We start from the raw sequence: 22,097 nt of genomic DNA, 5'->3' as shown, positions 1-22,097 counted from the left end.
CTGGTGTGAAATGTATGGCTAAAACTTTACACATGTGATTTTAGATTTAAAGATTCCACTCTGGACCTTTTATTTTGGCATAAACCAAAGTGTAGGTTATCTAGCAGAGCATAAGCTAAGTGCTAATAAAAAAATGTAAACACTATTGCCATCTTGTGGATTGAAGTTGCGTCAGCAGACTTTTTCCAAGGATTATACACTCCCTCTGATGTTCTGTAAACATAACACATTTTCAATTAAATAGACGAATCAAAGTGGCAGAACACAGAAGCAATGTCCAGACCCGCACATCAGAATCAATTACAGAAGTGGAGAAGCAATCCTGTTTGTCTAGAAGGACTAATCACATGGTGAGCTGTCAGGAACACAGAGCGTGCAGGTCATTATTGAATGAAATAGCACTAGGTATATTTTGTTCCACTGAAACAAAAGGACATTCTGCAAAAAATAAAACTTTTGGATGACTCACCTTTTTTTTTTTTTTTTTTTTTTTTTGAGGAAAAATCACTCATATATAAAGTATGAGCCTGTGATGTTTAAAGCATATACTGCTCAGATTGCAACAGGGGAAATATACTACTTTTTAAAATAAGTTCTGTATTGTATAATATTAGCTAGACAATGCTATAGGCATATGCATGTCTTAAGGAATTAGTGTTTATTCTTTGTTTTCCAGGTTCAAACCTGCTTATGCAACTCATCCTCTGAGCACTGTTAGAAATGGGTTACAGTATTAAATATGGAATGCTGTCCTAGATCAGATGGGTGCTCTAGGTATTTTGCACACGAGTTTATTGGAAATTTAATGTTGAATGATAATTCCACAAATAATTTAAGTTTTGTAAATTGTTAACTGGATAAATTTTAGGAAACTATGTCAGGGCATGAGATTTCATGTTCTATATTTAGTGACCATCAGCTATGGAATAGAACTGTGCAGGAAACAATGCTTTGTCCCATTAAATTTTGATTCTTCAGGACTTGTCCAACGCTGCTTGTCTGACCTCAGACTCCACAAATTTTTTCAGACTTAGGAGAAGACATTGGCTGTAGGGTGGCTGATAGCCTTGTATTTAAAACATTTGTTCAAGATGCTAACAGCCAAGACAAAGGTCCTCAGTTGCTGTTCTCATACCCCTGTATTCAGTTTAACATTGTTCATTGCAACACTATTCACTCTTATGGGATTTTTATCTGTGCTCTTGATCAGAAATCCCAGCCTAGACAGAAAAATATTGGCAGTAATAGCCTTTAGGGGTTTTTTTTTCCCATGCAAACTTTGTCTTGGTTTGGGTTTTTCATTACTATTTTCTTAACTTTTTTTTTTATTATTATTTAAGAAAACTTTTCAGCTTTAAAAAAAATTTGTAACAAAAAACATGTGAACTATTTAAGTGAGACCCAAAAGACTAATGGCCAATGACCCACACCTATAAAATTCAAGTATGAGACATTTTGATCTGTTTAATAATTCCATTTCTTCAGTTTTTCCATTTGGGAAAACTGCATTCAGAGATAATTTATATTTATGCACATTCTGAACTCCTTCTCTATGTATCTATGCCTCATTTGTTTGTTGTGTGATTTCTTAGAACCCATTGAAGCCCAAATCCTATAGATCACACCCATTTGATTAATGTAGAGCCATGAATTTATTTGTTTGAGACACACACTGTAGTTGCATAATGTAGTATAACAGCTAGGAATTTGAGACTAATGAAGAAAAGAGTGCAACATCTAAAATGCATAATACTCCTTGACAGCTCTCTTTTAGAAAGTATTTGCCCTGGTAATATCAGTTTATATGAGAATGCTACAGTGACTCTTGCTTCTAGCATGAGTTGCGTGTTTTTATGGGAAGCTGAGGTTTAGGTTACTTGTAAGATATTGGTTACATTTTTGTTCTACAATGTTCTATTGAGGCTGCAGCCTCCACAGCAGGAAAACAATATACTGCCTAGATTGAACCAGGTCCTTATCAGCACCTAGATCCAAATATGAAACTGTACCTAGTATTACAGCACCCGCTGCTCCTGGCGTGACACCTAAACACAAGGGACAAAGGTGCCAGACCTTCACTAGGAGGCCACTTAAACCAGTTGATAGGAAATCTCAGGAAGGAGGATGCTGCCTTCTGGCCAAATAGGAGCTTTTCCCTCCATGTCAGGCTCAATGCAATAAGTCAACTTCCTTTAACTGGGGAGCAAGAAAAATTCTTTGGTTGTTAGATAGTTGCTTTTTTTGTGAGACCCAAGTTAGAGACCTGTTGTAGTAAATATTTGTGTCTCCTAATAACAGAAAACCAGCTTTTTTGAGAAAATGGAGGAGTGTTCATCATTCACTGTTCAAAATCTAGTGGCCTGAACATTCTCTAAGAATTAGATGTTCTAAATTACCATTGGGAAGGATATCAGTAAATCTGTGTCAGTTTCATCACAGGCTTATTCTCTTCTGCTTTGCTGCATTTAAGGGTTGGTCTGTTAGACATGTTCTAGTAGGTAAAATGGGCAGCTCTTGTTGATGAACTGTCCTAAGATAAAATCTTTGAGTGCATCAAGAATGGCCAATACCAGAAATTTACTGCCTTGGGATTGAGATCTTCTGGTGCTGAGGACACAGATTGCATGTTTGGAGAACCATTAGGTTTTTTATTCACTTATCAGTTAGTTCCTTCCTGGATCACATCTACGTAAACAAATATACTTTTCCTTTTTATTTTTTTTTTTTAATATGTCGTATTGAATTTTACTGGTTCAGTTAGTTTCATCAGTCTCACTAAGAGTACAAATACTGCACAGGTAGCTTGCTCATGTACACAGGAGACAGTTTAGCAATTCACACTGAAGTTGAATACAACCTTAAAGGATTTTGCCCAACATTCCATTGCACATTGCTGACAGATACTGCATGTACAAATCCAAAAACAGGTGACAAATTGCAGGTTATGGATGAAGCTGTTAGATTGCAAATGAGTGATCTAGACTGCATTGTTTTAGTCCAGGTTTAAGAGGCATGCAGCTGTGACGTCTCATGAGAAGCTTAGAGGAGACTGTAATTCAGAGCCTTGCTTACACTCCAGTTTCTTCTTTACTCTCCTTTCAGTCTCAGCTCTTTCAGCTGGTGTACAGAAAGGAAAGCAGAGCTATTCCACAGCTCTTGTGCACTGCAGGGGATCCCTCATATGCTGTGATGTGAGAGTGCATTCCTAGCACCCCTCTGTCACTTCTCCAGCCCTCTGCCTCCTGGCCTCTTTGCTCAGGCAGGGCTGGGGAAGGACAAGCCAGGAACAGGACAGTGTACGGAGCTGCCTGAGGGCAGAAGGCAGATGACATTCTGTTTCTAGAGAGTGACGTCAGCATTGGTCTGATGCCATTGAGGCAGGACAGTATGAAATGACTCCACTTCAGAAGGTGAGAGAGTAGAACTCTGATATACTTCAAATACATCTCTATTTTTAGAGAGTATCGTCTAGACCCATTCTATTGGTCCTAGAGTAAAAACATCTCAAACCATTGGTGTGCAGTGAATGATGCACAGTGGCAGAACTTATCTATAAACAATGTGAACAACAAGAAAGATAAAGAATTATTTACAATCTTTCTCAACTGTTTCCCAGGCTTCTGCCTGGTCAAAAACCTTTGTTTTCTCTCTGACTGAACTGAGAATATCCACACTGGTCAGTTTTAAAATGCCCATTGCTATCATCCATCCATTTGGAAATATGCTGACCCCAGCACATGCTGCAGAATATCCAACCCTGGGGACTTGCACCACATCCTTATTTAATAAGCATTTGTTACATGTCTTTAGACAAAGCCCTTGGGCAAAAAAAGCCTCTTTGGGAATTGTGGTTTTTTCGCCCCGCCACCACAAAGTGATGCCCACTTTTTAGGAAAGGATCCTTGAAAAGCATATCATTATGTACACATCTATGCAGTAACTTAGTACTTCAGAACAGAGGATACATTTTCTACACTTCTTTTTAATGCTTTCCTCTTTTCAGCTGAACAAGTGTAATTTCTTGGTTTAGATATTATTCTGTTGGTAATCCAGTGCCAGACATTTCTGATGCTTGCCTTGGGAAAAACAGTTATTTAACTCAGTGTATAAGGCAATAAGGTTTTTTATTTCATTTTTCATTTTTTGTTTTCTCATAATTCATTGCTGTGGAATATAAAATATTTTCCAATATTTCCCATATTAATACACAGGTGAGAAGAACAGAAACATGGTTGGTTGTTTTCAGTAAGATTCTACTATTCATGCTAAAAATTTGGCAATGCCATTTCACCTTTTGACACCTAGAAGCTACTGATTTACCACTGATGTATGCAGAAAAAAAAGCAGCTGCAGTTTGGAGAACAAACAGAACAGGCCATTCTAGCTACTGGCAATCAAAATACATGAAAGATATTAATTGAAATTTCATTAGTATATTTAGAGTTCAAAAGACATTATCTTGCAGTGGTGGAATGAAATTCAAACTGAAGCTCTGATGACATTTTAATCCCATTGCTGGTTATAATATTAGTGGGGTCCAAGGAATTTTTTTGTTTAATCTTAAAACAAATCAAGTATATTAAAAATAAAATTATTTGAATATGTTATATATTGATTATTGTAGCCATAAGACAGGACTAATAGTTTGCTATAAGCCTTAAGACTTCAGGAAGCCACACACCTCATGCTCATGATAATTACAGCATCATACACTTTTGTAGGAAAATGGCTAAAAATAAAGTTGCTAAAAATAAAATTCCTGAAACGTAATTTTATCCAGTCTGTACAAGGATAAAGGGTTCTGAGTAGCTGGGCATTAGTTACTTTAGAGAAACATAGTTATTTGCACTAGAAGTGAAATGAATCAATGATTTCTGAATAAGATTAAAAAGGAGTTATGGCTTCACTGCAGTTGATTCATTCAGGTCTAGCAAATATAGGTTGCCTTTTAAACTAGGACAGCAAGAGCTCTCCAAAATGTAGAGAAAAAATATGTTTAAAATTCTAGCAGTATATAAGCCTATTATTGTGTATTTTGGAAACCTACAAAACTTAATTTCTCTCTCAAAAGATAACAGATTTTTCATCAGGTTCCTGGAAAGGTGCCATTTTGGAGTCCATGTGCTTTTTTTTGTTTCTTTGTACAGGAAAAATAATTAAATATTTTTCTTCCTTCCCCCATCCCTTCCAGGATAGTTCATAATTTCATTGAGTAAAATATGGCAACATCTGTGCCAATTTTAAAATATCCAGTTTTGACATATCAATTTTTTTCAGGTTTTTTTTTTTTTTTTTTTTGTTCCTATGAAGTTTTTGTTTGCTTTGTTTTTTTGGTTTTGATGCTGTGATGGTTTTTTTTATTATTATTATTATTATTATTTGTTTCATATGGGCCTGCCATAAAATTTGGAAATGTGTGAACTTGTCTTTCCAATTAAATGCCTTTTTTTTCCTTAATTGGGACATCAGTGTGGATATGGCTACCACTTAAATAGCAAGCAGACCGATCGATAGCTTCTCTGTAGGGTTCACAACCAGATGGTGGCAAATACCACTTCACTCAGACTTCAATAGCTAATCTGTTTCCAATGCCTTGGGATGCATTTTTCAGTGAGCAAAAGATGTTCATAGTGTGATTGAAAAGAGATGAAAATGCCCTGGCTGAATCAAAGGGCTATTTTTTAAACATTTCAAGACTCTTCTTTGCAGAAAGCAATACTAGCTTGCACCAGGCCAGACACAATTCTTATGAGAGCTCCCTCTCTCTCACACCGTATCCCTTATTTCATAGAGGCACAGCAGGATTTCACTGGCAATTTGAGATAGGGTTGCTACTACCTCACAAGAAAACCTGCCACTACTTTTCCTAAAAAGTTACAAAAATAAATGTAGACTGTGTCTAAAATGTGGCAGTTATAAAGCGGAAAATGCAGGGTGAATTCTTAATCCAGGAAGCAAGGAAATTTCCAGCGATTTGCAGATAATCATAATTTCTCAAGTTTGTGTTTTCTGAAAAATTTTCTTATAAACTGAGTGCTACATGTTAAAGAGAGAGTGATATGCTGGTGCATGCTGAATTACTGCTCAGTTCTCTGGGTAAACGTCCTTGTCCTTCTTGTTTACTTTCCCTAGTGAACAAAAGACATTGAAAGATGCTCAGTATTGCCCAAGTCTACATAAATTACTGAAAATCTCAGTCTGGGAGATCTAGAAACTGAAGCAAAATTGTTCTTCTATAAATAGGGTCTGGGAACAAAAGTGATACAAATAGAAACTTACCACTTTGCTTAGAAAAAAGTCAATTTATAGTCAATGAAATGTTTACTTTATTGAAAGGATTTAACTGCTGAGACAGAACAGAACACCAAATTACCTCGAGCATTTACCATTGCAGACTTTCCTTAAAGGATGCTACAAACAATACAGAAGTTTCCTCCGGCTTTTTTGCTAATGTCTGCAAGAAACTAAGCCATCATTTAGAGAAAAGACTCAAAAACACTGGTGTAAATGCATTTAATTTGAAGTGCAATTTCAAATAGCAACTTGCAGCTTTTTCAAAAGCATTTTTTTACCTTAAAATGGACACTGTTTTCCTGTTCTGACAACTGGACCAGTTACTTGAAATGTACATTAACAATTTAGATAGCAAAAGTGTAGTGTTTCCAGGCAGATTTTAATGGAGAATGAAATGTTTTACTTGGCCAAGCTTTGGAGGAAGTGTATCAATTTTGGCAGGCTGATTACACCAAAGAAATCTGAGCCAGTACACAGAGAAAGAATTGGGGCAAATATGATTACTGTTGCAATTCTTTCCCTTTGTCTCTTTGGTTCAATGATTTGTAAGACTTAAGAATTATTTTCCTTTTTATCCACATCTAATAGTTAAGGTATGTGTGATGGTGACTGCATGTCTTCCTGCATGAATGTTGTGGAATGAGGTTGTTATTCTACAAAAAAATTTTACACATGTATTCATTGACATATTTTAGACCATTTTGAGCCTATTCCATTCAGGGTGTTATTCATTGTGGTAATTTCTCCTGTTTACAAGTATAAATTGAATCAAGGGCAGTTTCATATTTCCCACAGAACCACTGGCTGTTTCATATTGTCCATTGAAAGATGGTTATTAATGAAGTTAACAACTTTATCTGTAAAACAAATACCTTTTCCGCTATTTTGATAAGGAAAAATTTCCAGCAAAAAGATAAAGTTAGGTGCTTTAACTTTATTGCAGTCTCAGAGGCAGTCCCCTTGAAGAATGAACACTGATTTCCTCATCATGTTGGAGCTGTAAGCTTGAATGATCCCTTAGAGTAAGAGCTGAGCCAAAACACTGGACTACCCATGTGAAACAGCTTAACAATGCATATTAATAGGATGCATTTTGTCTCTTAATCTAAGTAACACATTGAGGAAGAAATACATCATGGCTTGAGAAATAGTTTATCCTTAGTGTCCTGAAGCCATGATAAAACTGCACTCACAAGACTTTGTCAAGAATCCATAATATTATGCCATCATTTCCTCTGTGTATGCTATTTATTCTTCCCACCTCTATAAACATTTTAAAGACAGAAAATGTGTCTCAGTGCTAAGTGCCTCCCTCTGCTTGAAGACATTTACTTGCTTCCTATTTTGCCTCAGGTTTGCTGTGTGATCTTAGGAAAGTCATTTAGGCTCTTTGGTCTTTCTTTCTAACAGGTCATGAGTCCCATAAGGCAATAAAAGATGTTTGCGCTTAGTGTTTAGAATCGCAACCAGTGGCACCTTAATCATGCTGCACCATGTGTAAACCTTGTCTCAGCCCTTTAGTTATCACTGGAGTAATGCACCTACCAAACCCTAGAGCAGGAGATACGAATATGCCCTTCTCTACCCACTCCTACTTTAGAAGATCATCATTGCACTAGCAAAGTGGCATGAAAATATGTAGATTTGGTTGTTTGTTTGCTTGTTTTCTATTTTCTTATAAATTAAAGCTGTCTTGGGAAAGCCTTTCTGTCACAAGGGAAGAGAAATTATAACCAATATATTGAAAATGCTTCTAAACCTGATCTGTGCATATGAGTACCTTAGAATAAACTCCAGTGTCACCTGCCCTTATTGAACAAGTAACAGTGTTAGGCTGTCTCCTCTTTCTGATAACAGAAATGTCTTGTTTCCAAATCCACAGAAAAGGAGTGCTACTACTGGGGGAATGCATCTCTTGAAGGTTGGTTTTCATTGACAGGGGTGCAGTTATTTGCATCTACCAGTTGAAAACAAAACTGAAGAGATGAATAATGAGGAAGAGTGTGCAGGATACAGCAATTGTGGAGTTTTCTGTATATTTTTGTAATAGAAGCTGATTATTACTATCTCGTGTATTTCTCTGTGGTTGAGAAATTCTTCTTGCTGAAGACATAGCAGCATTACCTGTTTTATGCATATCACCAGTACATCTATTTATTACTGTATAATCACTCTAAGAATTGTTTCTTAAGATATGTTTGTTGTATGTCGGTTGTCTTTTAGTCATAATATCCAGTCAGTAAGTAGCTGCCTCTTCCTACTTCTAAATGACTTGATCAAATGGCTAGATTAAGCATTGCCATTCTAATGATAATGCAATTTTTGTACATATACTTCTGAAAATTTTTTTTCAGAGAATGTCATAAGAAACTTTTCTAACATTTCCTCTGAATCTGCTTCTGAAATACATTAGTGTGAAAAAGATGGAGCAGCAGATTAATTAGTGAGTAAGTGAACCAGTTAATTAATATTACAATTAAATCTGCCTGAGGTATGCTTATAGCATCCTTGGCACTTTTCAAGTAATGAAAAAGTGTTTGCTGTCTCTCCTTCTCAAAGCTCCACTGAAAATGTGGCTTGTCTGAAACAATGCTTCTGTGAAGCTGGTCAGAATGAGGTACACAAGTGGGTTACCATGAGGTCAGAATTATTTTGTGTTCTGTGATAGCGCTATTCTGCTGTTCACAGGACTGAAATAGAATAGAAAATTTGTAGTTATGTACAATATGCTGCCAAAAGATCAACTTTGTTGCTTTTGGCAATCACTAATGATTTTTTTATTTTGCAAGAGCAGCATAATATTTTATTTCTGCCCCCATTTTTCATAAAAAGTTAATTTGCATACATTTCTGCAAGACTGAACCATTTTAGTATGGGGGGGAAAAGGCTCTAAGAATAGTCTGAGAGGATTTACCATAGTCTGAAACAGAAACAATTTATCATAACTAGAAAACCGGAAAGAAAAGGTGAAATAAAATCACATAACATGTTTCAGGGCCAGGCATTCATGCTATATTAAGGTTATTTTTATCTCTGATGGTAAATCAGGCTCCTGTTTTGTGTGTCTGGACATCACAATGGGGGCTAAATCCACACTGATGAGCTATGATCAGTACTGAGCTCTGAACATATGCTCCCCACAGCTGGTGATGTCCCCAGAGTGGTCCCCAAGCTCCATGTCTAACACAATTTGACCCTGGAATTTAGTGAGGCCAGATAAGCAGTGCATTTAAAAGAGTGCTTAGATTGCTCTCCCAGAAATAGTCACCTCAAACTCTGGGCTGAAGTTCAACACTTTATTCAGATTCTGTTGTGGGCACACAAACCTTGGGAGGCAGCAGCAGCAGCCTTGGTGCTTCTTGGGGCTGTTCTCGTGGGATTACAGTACCTGGTGATCATACTCTGCATTTCCTACCAGAGTCAGAGCTTTATCTTTGTTTCCAAACAGGCAGAAGGACGCAGCCTGAGCTCAAAGGGATTGCAATCAACTTCATTTATTTATTTACTTATATACTTACTTATTTAATCTTAAATATAATGATGAAAGCAATGAGTTGGAACAAAAAACACTGAAGAGAGAGAGAGGCAGGGAGGAAAAACAATGGGCTTGGCAGCACTGGGAACGTTGCAATATTTCACACCTACCAGTGACAGTGAAAATTAAGATACCCCCTTCTGCTGTTAATTTGAGAAATGGGGTAAAGGGAGGTAAATAATGTTTTGGGTTTTTTTTGCTGGTGTGTTTGTTTGTTTGGTTGGTTGGTTGGTTGGTTGGTTGGTTGTTTTAAACAGAAGAAAATATATTAGGTCTTTCTGTTGGTATTGGTCGGTGCCCAGACAGAGATGTACACTGATGAACCCACCAACCAGCACAGTCTGTCCAGCACACATTGTCCCACTGGTGTGATTTGGGAGAGGTCCCATGGCAACAGCATGCCCACTCAGGAGCCCTGTCCAGGCTGAGATGCAGAGATGCTGACACATGACAATTTCATCTACCTCCATCCAGGATTGTCTGCCTAGGAGCTTCAGAACTGCAATATCTAACTCCTGGACCTGTACCTGTGGCCAGGCAGGAACTTGACTGGGGTTTTATAGCTGGCATCTGTGTCCCTCTACTCTTTAAACAGTAAAGACAACCTGCTCACAAAATGCTCACAAATCTGTTTCCAAATTCTCCTTCACTTCTGGTGTTCCTCATGATAATGATGTAAAAAGGATAAGTGGATGTATTAATGTGTGTGTGTGTGCCTTAAACCATTGTGAAACCATCATCGTGATTATTTGCAACTCTTTTGCCAGAGATGCTAGCTGTACTCCTTATGAATGTCTAAACTATAGATACAAACAAAACAATTGGCTAGAGCAAGAATTTCCTCAACTAATCTCCCTCAGCTGCATCTAAAAGGCTGCCGCAATTGTTGCTAGAATGATGTACAAGTCACAAGAGAACTAGAGGGAGCTACATAAAAAGAGATTAAAAAGACCAAAATACCAATATACAGGAATATATGAGTAATTTGATAAACTATTTAAAAAATCATTGAAATTTATGTACTAAATTTTAATTTTCTACTTACAGTCTGAATGAGACTTCAGAACAGTTCCCCACTTTTTAATCCTGTGATCCAGCTCATTTTCCCCTTGCTGACCCCTCTCTCTCCCACTGGGGACCAGACCCACAGAACAAAACAGCTCGTCTTTTAAATGGTGAACCAAGCGCTGGTGAAACATCCATATTTTAGTAAGGCTTTCCCAATAACACTCCTTTTTTATTGGTATTCCAGAACCTGAAAGAGTCTGTAGAAAGAGGAGCAGGGCCTGCAGGAATAATTTCTGCTAGCCATGCTTTGTTTTGTGAAACGACCTCCATAGGTATCTGCCCTGCCTGGCTTGTCTGCTTCTTCTGCTTGCACTGAAAGGATTTTAGGCTTGGGTAGAGAAACAGGCTGCTATCATAAAATTATTCTTCTCCAAGATTTCTACTTGCTTTAATAGAGATTTGCCTTTGAGTTAGGTTTTCCAGAACCCTGGAAAACCTAACTCATATTCATAAAACTGATTTTCAGATTTCTTTTTTCTAGATTAATATAGGCTGGAAGGATTTATCTTTCTTCCTTAGTCAACTATCAAATCAAGCAGGATCTGGTTGTTTGGAAACTGAATGCTCACAGTTTGCATTCAGCCCTTTATATTTCACGTTTTCCCACTACTTGACTATATTGTTTTTCAAATTTTAACACTATTTTGAAAGGAAATGTGCAATTTATGACAAGGAAAAGGTGTGAGTGACTAAATCAATGCCATCATTGATCTCACTGACTGAAAAATCAAATGCTCAGTCAAAATGAACACCTTGGAACATAATCCTACAGACTTTATTCAGATTAAATCCTTGTTCAAAACACTGGGGAATCTGGTGTAAGCCTTTCATTATCAGAAACCCAGACTGCCATTGCAAAAACCATTTCAAAACTGCTTCTGGCAATTAAAATCAGCTCTTTTCCCAGGATAAAGTCTTCATATAAATTGTTTAAATAGAACCTGGTTTAAATATATGTTTGGAGGGATGAGGTCATGGAAAATAGATTTGTTGATGCATAGGATGTGTCTGATAAATTTCTGTGCTATAACAAAATAGTACAGCTAGAATTTGTGCAAAATAGAATTCAAAGCAAAGTCAAATGGTAATTTTGGGGTTCAGTATAATCATATTTGATTTTCACATACACCAATCCATGAGACATTAATAATTAACTTGAAACATTTGGTAAATTATGAACTGGATCTTTTACTTCTATATGCTCCAGAGGAGGGGTTCTTTATATTCAAGGTATTTTTGTTAATTATTCATTTATATTCTTGGAAGTACAAATTCACTACAAAAGTCTGCAATGGCTGTAGATCTTATTTGATCTAGGTGAGAAGGAAGTGACTAGACAGTTAAAAATTAGTTTTACTTAAACAACAGCTTTGAAATAATTTTTTTCTTTTATTAACACAAACCATACAAAGGATCTGAATATAATTTCTCTATTGTAAATCATAAATTATTGCAACTACCGATACAGATTCTACAACACCCTTAGAGTATGCACACTGATGAGAAGCATTTTTGCAAAAAATACACTTTGCATATGACATTTAAAGCAGTTGATTAAGGAAAAAGGGTAATTAAAAGTTGATAGAAATGTTGGATTACCATTTATGCACTCTCTATATTTTATAATTGCATTAGTGTTACACAAATGTATTCCACCATTCCTGCAAGCATTAGGACTGACTTGCTAGATTATTTGGAGTGAAAATATTTTAAATATCTCCAGAATCATGTTTCCTAATATGAAAGACTAAATCTTTTTAGACTATGAAAGGCTAAATATATATTTGTTGGTGTAGTACACTTGCCAGTATAGCGACAGAACATGTCTAAAGGGTATCTGTAAGAAAGACATGGTCAGGTGTGTCCTGGTGCACTGAATGCTAATGTGACTTCAGTAGAAGCACATTATGCTTTTATTTCTGACTGTATACTGAATTATTTACACCTTCAAGGCAGCTGATTGAACTGTAGCATCAGTCAATTAGCAAATCAAAAATTTATATGATTCCAATTTAGCATGGAGTCCTTCTCTCTTTTTTTTCTTTTTAGATTTTCACCCTGACAGTGACAAATTACTCCTCTGCTGGCTGAGATTGGAAATTAAAAGCATTTAGAGCTGCTCATGCATTTATGCTAATGAGAACTTCTGATATGATTTGCATGCAAAAGAGGACAATCTGAAAGCTCATCAGTTTTTCATGCTTCCGCATTTTGATGTAGTAGGATTTTTTCTGTTTTCTGCAGAGCAGAAAAATTTTTCTTGGGGAAACAATACTCTATGTGAACAAAAAGAGTTTTTCTTTTAAGTCAGAAAGTTCCTTTTTTTTTTTACCCTCCAGATTCTTGTCAAATCATTTGCTTTGCTGTTTCAGAACTGCAGCCCACATTCATTAGCATTTTAGATGTTTATCAAAGGAACGATCCAGTATCTGCCATGCAAGATTATAGCTCAAGCTTCATTTTAAATTCAGCAAGAAAAAAAGACCTGAGGACAGATGAGAAGAAGGACGTGCACTCTGACAAGCTTCTTCACAGATACCCGAATTAATCCTATTTGGAACAAAATTTGATTAATCATCAGCAGTGGTAGCTTAGTAAAGTTTAGTGAAATAGTTAACTCTGACAAATTTTGGGGTCCTCTTTGGCACAGCCTTTCTGGGATGCAAAAAAAAGACAGGCATTACAAATGACAGAGAAGATAACTTTAAAATTCTTTTTTAAAAGCTCTTGTTTAGTAAAGGAACTGCTGCCATTTTTAGGCAACTAGTTTTGCTTTCCAATTTGTTATAATGAAAGGCAATGTGGCAAGTAAAGCTCTGGAGGTAACAGACAACATCAGCATTTTTACTTTGGTTTTGAAGTACATAGACTAATGTAGGGAACGCTGTACTCCTGGACGGCTTAGATGGATGGAGACGAGAGATCTCTGAAGGCTGCTCTTAGGATATCAGATTTATTAGGGATGGAGAAAGGTCTTGCTTGGAGCTGCCACATGCAGCACGTGGCAAGGCCTGAGGGGATGGGGGAGGGGAGAGACAAGGGATAGGGAGGATGCTCCAGGAGAGGGTGGAAGTTCCAAGAGAGCGTCTGGCCCCTTGGAGACCCCTTATCAGGGAGCTTCAAGGTGGGCTGGAACAAGACTTGAGCCAATGGGGTCACAGACACCTGATGTTTCAGGGGAGGGTTACAGGTGTGGGATGAACCATACATTTTGGGGGTTGAGATAGAACAGTCCATTTGACTTTTGGACCTATCTGTAGATAAGGGCATTGTCCAACCAGTTGAGGGGATTGTTTTCATCCTGGCTGTACTATTGTAAATCTTTTGCCAGGCAATTATATTTATTCATCCTTCCCAACAGCTCTGGGGCTCCTAGCATAAGAAGAATGTGAACCTGCTGGAGCGAGGTCAGAGGAGGCTACAAAGGTGATTAGAGGCCTAGAGCACCTCTGCTATGAAGACACGCTGAAGGAATTGAGGCTGTTCAGCCTGGAGAAGAGAGGGTTCCAGGGAGACCTTTTAGCAACCTTGTAATACCTGAAGGGGACCTACAAGAAAGCTGGAGCAGGGCTTTTTTCGAGGGCATGTAGTGATGGGACAAGGGAGAATGGTTTTAAGCTGAAAGAGGGTAGGTTTAGAATAGATAGACTATAGAAAAACTTCACTATGGGAGTGGTGAGGCACTGGAGCAGGTAAGTTACAGGTGCTCCATCCCTTGGAGTGTTTACAGCCAGGTTGGATGGGTCTTTGAACACCCTAGTCTAGTGAAAGGTGTCCCTACCAATGACAGAGAGTTTGGGACTAAATGATCTTCTAAGTGCCTTCCAACCCAAACCATTCTATGATTCTATGATTCTATGATTTTGTATACTGCAGATAGTAGAATTAAAATAATTTGCCATGTAAAAGGGAATAGTAGTTTCCTGATTATTTGCCATGTTTGAGAAGATTGATCAGGATATATCTGTGTATTTTTAACTTTTTGTGAATGTACAGAGTTTTTTGTTGGAAGTTATCCTTTTGATACTGACATTCTGAAAAACCCTAACAGTTGTCCTTAATTTATAAAAAAAATTGCTGTTATAATACTTGCTGAGCATAACCACAATCCATTAATTCTTTCAGCCCCCTAAAGCTAGTATTTAGTTTTCATTAGTTTCTATCTTATCTTTTAATTTATCATATTCTACTGTATTCTTTAGTAAAAAAAGAGAAACATATGAGTTGTCTGTACATCTGAGTTAAAATTAAGAAATTTAATTCAGATTGCAATATATTTAAACTATTCTTCCAGAATGCCCCTATACACACTGAATCACTTTTTACCCCCAGAAGCGTACAACAGCACTGAAGGCTTTCTGCATTTCAGAGGTGTTATAGAAGAGAATTTCACTCTGACTTGGTTAGCATAGCAGTGAGATGCTTTACAACCACTCAAAGGCAGCTAACAGCAGGTGTATACCATTTTGTAACATCTCATGTCTTAAGGCAGCATGTTGCTTCCTGTACTTGGAAATAAAATATCTATTTCTTCTACAGTTGAAGTAGCTCCCCTTTTTCTTTTGCTGCATTGAGGCTGGGTAGTAGATACCTTATTTCCTCCCTCAGTATGAAAAAGAAGGGTGTGGTAGGGTAATCATGGAAGGGGAAACAGTATGAAGTGTCAAGAAAGGAAAATAAGAGAGAAAGGGTCACGTAAGATCATTACTTAGTCCTTCTTGTCCTCTTTGACAGGGAAGTTATGGTCCACTGGAAAGTGTTGATACAGTGATAGTCTTGCTGAAAAACCCTGCTGAGATGACCTGTTGGAAAAAAAGACATGTGATAGGACAAGGCATAATGGCTTTAAGCTGAAAGAGGGTAGGTTTAGATTAGATATTAGGAAGAAATTCTTCTCTGTGAGGGGTATTAAACACTAGAATAGGTTGTCCAGATAAGCTGTGGATGTCCCATCTCTGCACATGGTCCAGGCTAGGCTTTGAGCAACCTGGTCTAGTGAAAGGTGTCCCTGTCCATGACAGGAAGATGGAACTAGATGATCTTTAGAGTCCCTTCCAACACAGGCCATTCTATGAGAATATAAAATTATGAACAAGATTTTCCTAATTTGGTATCTCATGCAATCTGAATTGTCTCTAGAGCTGGTTTCCTAATCTACACTGAAATTCACTTTGTCTGCAAAAATCTCCTGAGCCAGGAATCTACTTTTTGTGGATTTAATCCTATCCTTGCAAAGATATGTGTATTGCCTATTGTGAATACGGTTCTCTTCAATGGGAGGATTTGAAAAGACTTACATTCGATGACGCCAAGTTATACTTCCTTTGGTTTTGATTGAAATATTTTTTGCTTTACTGTCCTCAATGATCATTGCGTGTGGTAAGGAAGAGATTTTGCCCTTCAGATTTTTCTTCTTCAATTGATTCTACTCAATTCAGATTGAGTATCTGAGGGCCTTTAAACCAAAGCTAGCAGCAAAGAAAAAAATTATTTTGGAATCATTTAGATGCCATCTTAGTTCTGCAACATAATGTAGTTTGTTTCTCATCAATGGTAGGAAAGCATGAGTCTTTGCTGCTTACAATTCATGCATATTGAGCAATATCTCTTTCCCTCTCTTGGTGAAATGTAATTTTCACAAGGTCGTCATGACCTGTTTTGGGGATGAGCTGTTACATCTTCATCCTCCAATGACACCTTTGTAAATCACCTTTTGTCCTTCAGAGAAACAGGCTATCAACAAGTATTGGAAGATTATTTAGAAACCTCTGGTCTGGAGGTGTCATAATCATTTTGGAAATCAATTTTGATCTTCTTCCTCATCACCTCTTTGTCAGTAAAGATTCTAGCCAGGTTGATGAGTTCAACTGGGACATTTTCTGAGCCCTGATATTGAGTCTCCTCGGGATTTATACATTCATATCTTGGTGGACAGCCTTCCTTGGAGCTAGTTCAATGTTTAAATGCAGCAAATTAACAATAATTACCTTTGTGAACAGAGGGTCACCCTATGATGCCACTGTCCGATGCCCTAACTGTGGACATCGTCCTCTGTTCAGCAGGGAACTAGGAATATTTGAATACAAATTTACCTGACTGCTCGCAACATACTGTCAGAAGATGCTTTACAATCACTTATTTGTCCTGGAGATTTCTCAGTGCTTGCAATTTCCCATTTATAGATCAGTTTCAGTCAGTTATTGCTAAATTTTATGTGTGCCAAGACCTCTTCATATAGATTTCTATCTGGCCAGCTTTACTGGAAAATTATTTGCTTTGGAATCATAACGTTGCAAATTTTTATTCTCTTCATAACACACAAAGTAGAGTATAACAAAAGGTTTTACTGGGAATAATTTTCCATTCTTCAGTTCACATCTTAACACCAATGTAGACAAAGTCATGAATAGTTATAGGAAGTACTTTAGAAGTGTTGTGTTATATTGCCATGTTCTCTGTGTGAAACTCCCCTTGAAGTCATTAAGAGTTGTGTATGCTATTCAGTGGCATAATCAGGCAATAAATTATGAAAGCTCTGCAAACACCAAACAACAAGCCACAAACAAATGACATTACCAAGTGACAAAAATGCCCAGTAAAACAGTTGAAGCTAGTAGCTTTGAATGTGATGAAATTCCTATGGTTGGTAGGATTTGGTGACCTCTGGTAAGAGGGTTAAGAGGAGAAGCTTATCTTGTGCACGTGTCTACTGCAGTGTTTCCAGGCTTTCCCACTCAGATAGTGAATCTCAATTGCAACTATGATGGAAAACAAGGCTGAATGGAGACTTGTATGCTTCAGAATTGCAGCATTTTCCTGCTCTAGGACACCTCATAGTTTGTTTTGTTGGTGCTCAGATTTAATTTTCAGAAGAGTTTAAAACAGATCTAACATAAAATAACATTTTAAGTCAGTGGTAATGCTAGATGTTTGAAATCTTCTCCCAAAATCTTTGCTTCAAGAAAAGCTGTCTACAAAAAGTGCATGTGAAAGCCTACTTTTTTTCACAGTACATTCTAAATAAAATGTTGAAATAGAAATTTTCAAAATGACCACTTTAAGCCCATAATCCAAAATGGAATTATTAAAAAATTTAGAAGATCATGACACAAACAAAAGGGACGGAGAAATGTGAGCCTTGTATTGATAACAGTGACATTCTGAAATTGTTCTCTCAGATCTTAAAAGCCAATTAAGAATAAACAAAGGATCCCAGAGGTCTGGGATTGCTGTAGGCTTTAGAGCTGAGTTTGACTTACAAGAAACAAGATCTTTGTAGAGTACAGCCCTGCTTGTCCTTGGAGTATTTGTAATGGCAAGATGATTGTGTGCTGAAACGCTACAGCTGTTATCAGAAGCCAGCAGTTTATCACGAAGCAAAGGAGACAATGGCTCTCACTGCAAGGGTTTTTCTGCCTTTGCTTTTGCAGGATGCACCCATGGCAGTCCCTTGGACAGCAAAATTTCTGACTCTGACTATAAAAGCATTATTGCTTTACTGCTTGCAGAGTAATTTTGAAGCCCAGGCTATAAGTGAGGATGTGGAGCTCCAGTCCTCCCTGCTTTTAGAGCAGTGCAAGACTGGCCAAAATAATTGAGTTGACTCAGCCTCTTCTGATACCTTTTTCTTTTGGCTAGAATAAACTGAAATTACTTCAGGTAATTTTGTTTGAAAGAAGATGCATGACTTACTGAAAGCCAGATTCAGCCAGCAGCCCATCCTGTGCCAAGTGGTCTGTCACTCTAGGACAATGAATCATACCATCCAAGCACACAAGGTTTGACCTCACACATCCCAGGCATTCTTGCTCCTCTTCCCTTGGAGGGAGCAAAAGAAAGGGTCATTTTGGGAAATGAGGATAAGGCAAAAAGCTAGCAGAAGATAGAGGAGAGCTCCCACCATCTGAGGGTAAAGATGCTCTCTCATTGAGGAGGTCCTTCTACACATCTTAAAATCTCATTCCTCTTTGATCTCACTGTCACAAGGCTGAGCTCTTTATTTGCAGGAACTATTACTCACATAATATTTTGATTTCATGTAAAAAAATGTGATTTTGTAGGCAGATGATAAGCATTTTTCAGTTCTTGCAAAATCAAGGGCTCTTATAGGAAAGAAAGCCCTGTAGTAAATATTGTATTCTGGTTATTAATCTTTTGTGAGCAAAAAAAAAAAAAAAAAAAGTTTGTGTGAACTTAATTGATATTAATTTGATCCTTCATGAGTTACTTAATTTCTTTAGAAAAAAAATAAAGGAAGATGGAGGGAGAGGGGGATGTATAGTTACCTAAAAATATGTCTAAGATTGTTTTTTTCCCCACAATTCAGAGGTGTTGAGAGCAAGAAAATATCTATTACTGTGCTAGTAATTGAAGAAGAACTTTGCTTCTGTCTACAGTTTCAAAAAGACGGTGTGCATTTTTCATGTCTGAAAAAAATTATTGTGGACATTTAGCCAGCAATAAACTTAGATTTATAAGCAGGCCCTATATTTATGAGAATTACTTTTATGTGTGCCAAGACAAATTTGGCCTCCCTTTGTATTTCTGTTTACCATTTACTGGCTTATACTGTCACAGTAGTTGTTTTATATGAAAGGGAGCATGGAGTATTTTTTCGTGTTCCACTCTGGGTGATTAGTTTGCTACAGGTTTAATGCATGTATTTCGTAAGTGCTCCTGAACAGTCTGGAAGGCTTGGAATATAATGCAGCACTAGGACAGGAGACAACGTGTGATTGCTTATATTTCTTAAAATGTACTTCACATCTGCTCCAAGGTAACTTCACACCTCTTCCAAGATATCATTTTTAATCACCCAATTTCCAGGACATTTAGATTCATCTCAGCACTTGGTGTTAGTTGCTCTGTGTTCAAGCTGGCCAGAAAACAAAATTTCTATTCTACGAGAAATCAAAACTTTAGAAGTTGGTGTTGTTACATCTGTGGATAAAAATGAGGCCTTCAGAAACTTCTTACAAAAATAAGGTGGCAAGACTGGGCCATCGTTCATTTGCCAACAGTTCACTGGTTAGTCCACTCACCGATTTGGAGTGGCTTACTTTACCTCACTTTGCCCTCTCCCAGGCATGGGAGTTTGTTGTTTACTCTCAGATCAGTGGATATTTTTTCTCCCAAGCAGGGCTTGAGAAATTTTGCAGAGGTTTCTGAAATGTTTGTTCAAATAATCCGACCAACTTTACATCATTTTCTCCATGCTAATTGCTCTGATTTTTCAGGAGTCTTCCAGAGATTTTCTCACAAAGGTATTCCATATGTTTCTGTTCTCAGAAGGTGCCTTGTGTGAAACTTCTGATGGGAGCTTCATAGAGCTACTCAAGAGTTTGTTTTTGTTTAATACAATTTAGATTTGATTCTTCTTCAACAATATTCTAGGTCTCCCCATAAGAATAATCTTTGAAGGCATGCTCAGAGCATAATTTGTCATCTGGTTGCTGAGTAACTCCAGCAAAACTCCTCTGTTCTTTGTGAAGCTGGTGAGTCATTTTGCATGTTTTTTGCACATGTTCTTTGTGTAGATGAGGTATATTAACCTGAATGCTGCTCATTGTCCCCAAAAAGGGGGTAAAGGTGATAATTTTTTATGTTCATTTCTTGGATATATGTAACTCTATAGCTGAATACAAGTTGTTGGTTAGTTTCTAGTGACTATTTAATGAGTAAATAGAATAAGGATGAAAGAGAGATGCTTCATCTGTATTAATTTTGTGACATAGCTGACAGCTAGAGTGATATCTTCTTCTTTCTTTTTGTTACAGCAGCACTAATCACACCACACAGAGACACATTTGTCATTATATGTAATTATGTGCAATATGTTTATATTATAATATTTTATATTGGAGAGGCACAGGCTTCATAATGTTTTTACTCCAAATTTCTTTCTGCTACAGATTATTTCAGTTTATACATATTTATAAATGATTTTTAAAAGTACAATACCACATTAATTATAATAAAATGTTAATTTGGAAATAGGAGCTACTAGAGAACTGATATAGATGACTGCAAATCTTGTGGCAGAGGGGCAACATTTTGTTAGGGCTTGGAGAGCTTTACTTTGGCTCCCTTAAAATGACCAGAGAATTATTCAGAGAATGACCAGAAATTATTCAGACAGCTGAAATTCTTATGCAGTTAAAACAGGTCAGAGAAAACCTTGACCCTTCAGAAGCCTTTTGAAAGACCTGTTTCTCTATGGACCTGTTACTACTCCTGACAGCAATGGGGTTTCACCCTCTCTCATCACCACTTCCCTTCTTTCCACTTCCTCCTCCTTTTTCTCCAACCCAATTAGCAGATTAGCCAGCAAGCTCTGAAGCCTGAAGAAGGAGGAATTAAATTGACTTTTATCACATGCCAAAGTAACCATGGAGTTGCCCAAGAGCACAGCCATACTCTCCGAGAGTCTTATCCTTAAGGACCCCTAAGGGTGCGTAAGGAAATCAAAGGTACCGTCAAAGCCCCCTTCAAAGTTATGACATTGTCCTGCACAAAATCTCCTCCCAGTGGTGTGCAGTGAGGCCCTGGTGGCATGGGTGGGTGACACATGCTGGGGCCAGCAGCAGTGGGACAGCAAGGGACTCTGTGCAGTCAGCCCCTGACAAGGGTGTGTCATAGGGCTGGGCAGCGACGATGAGGGGCAGCAAACAGCAACAACTGCAATCAAGCACAGTTCCTCCCACTGGCAGAAGGAATTTAATTGTGGGGTGGTTTTTTTTTACTTCCTATTTGCAAAGTAGTGTAATATTACAGTGTTGACCAGGCAGATATAGTCAGTAGGTTTTAACAGATTGAGGCAAACTTTATTATTTATACAATGAAGTAGGTTCTAACTAAAGTAGATTTTCTATATTGGTATGTTACCTCACATTAATGGGATAAATATTTTATCTAAATGTGAAAACATCTTCAATTATGTACCATTCAGGCAACTTGTAGGATATACTCAAAGGTAAAAGCCTTTGACTGTTGCACCCCTTTATCCAGGTCTCATCAGCTGTTTCAGATCCTACTTGGTATATAATTGAATACATGATTATTGTCTAGATGGTAAGATAGCGGACCGTACGTGAGCTGCTCCTACAGGTGCAAAACAATTCTAAGATTGCCAAACAGTTTGAGTTTGAAAATGTTTGGGGATGTACTGTATAAAGTACAATTCCATAAAGTAGCTTAAACC

At 37.4% G+C, this 22,097-nt stretch overlaps 1 long non-coding RNA gene across 1 annotated transcript in view; it reads left to right on the top strand.

The window, feature by feature from the left end:
• The window catches only part of LOC110471443 (uncharacterized), a 104,848-nt gene extending 83,599 nt beyond the window's left edge, over positions 1–21,249 (top strand). Inside the window, exons 2-3 of the long non-coding RNA XR_013339602.1 lie at positions 20,291–20,391; positions 21,216–21,249. This is a non-coding gene — a long non-coding RNA (uncharacterized LOC110471443). The remainder of the gene's footprint in view (positions 1–20,290; positions 20,392–21,215) is intronic.
• Positions 21,250–22,097: the final 848 nt, after the last annotated feature.

The sequence above is a fragment of the Lonchura striata genome, chromosome 3, assembly GCF_046129695.1.
Source record: "Lonchura striata isolate bLonStr1 chromosome 3, bLonStr1.mat, whole genome shotgun sequence".
NCBI lineage: Eukaryota > Metazoa > Chordata > Aves > Passeriformes > Estrildidae > Lonchura > Lonchura striata.
The sequence above is the reverse complement of the archived record's forward strand: the minus strand, read 5'-3'. Positions and strand labels throughout refer to the sequence as shown.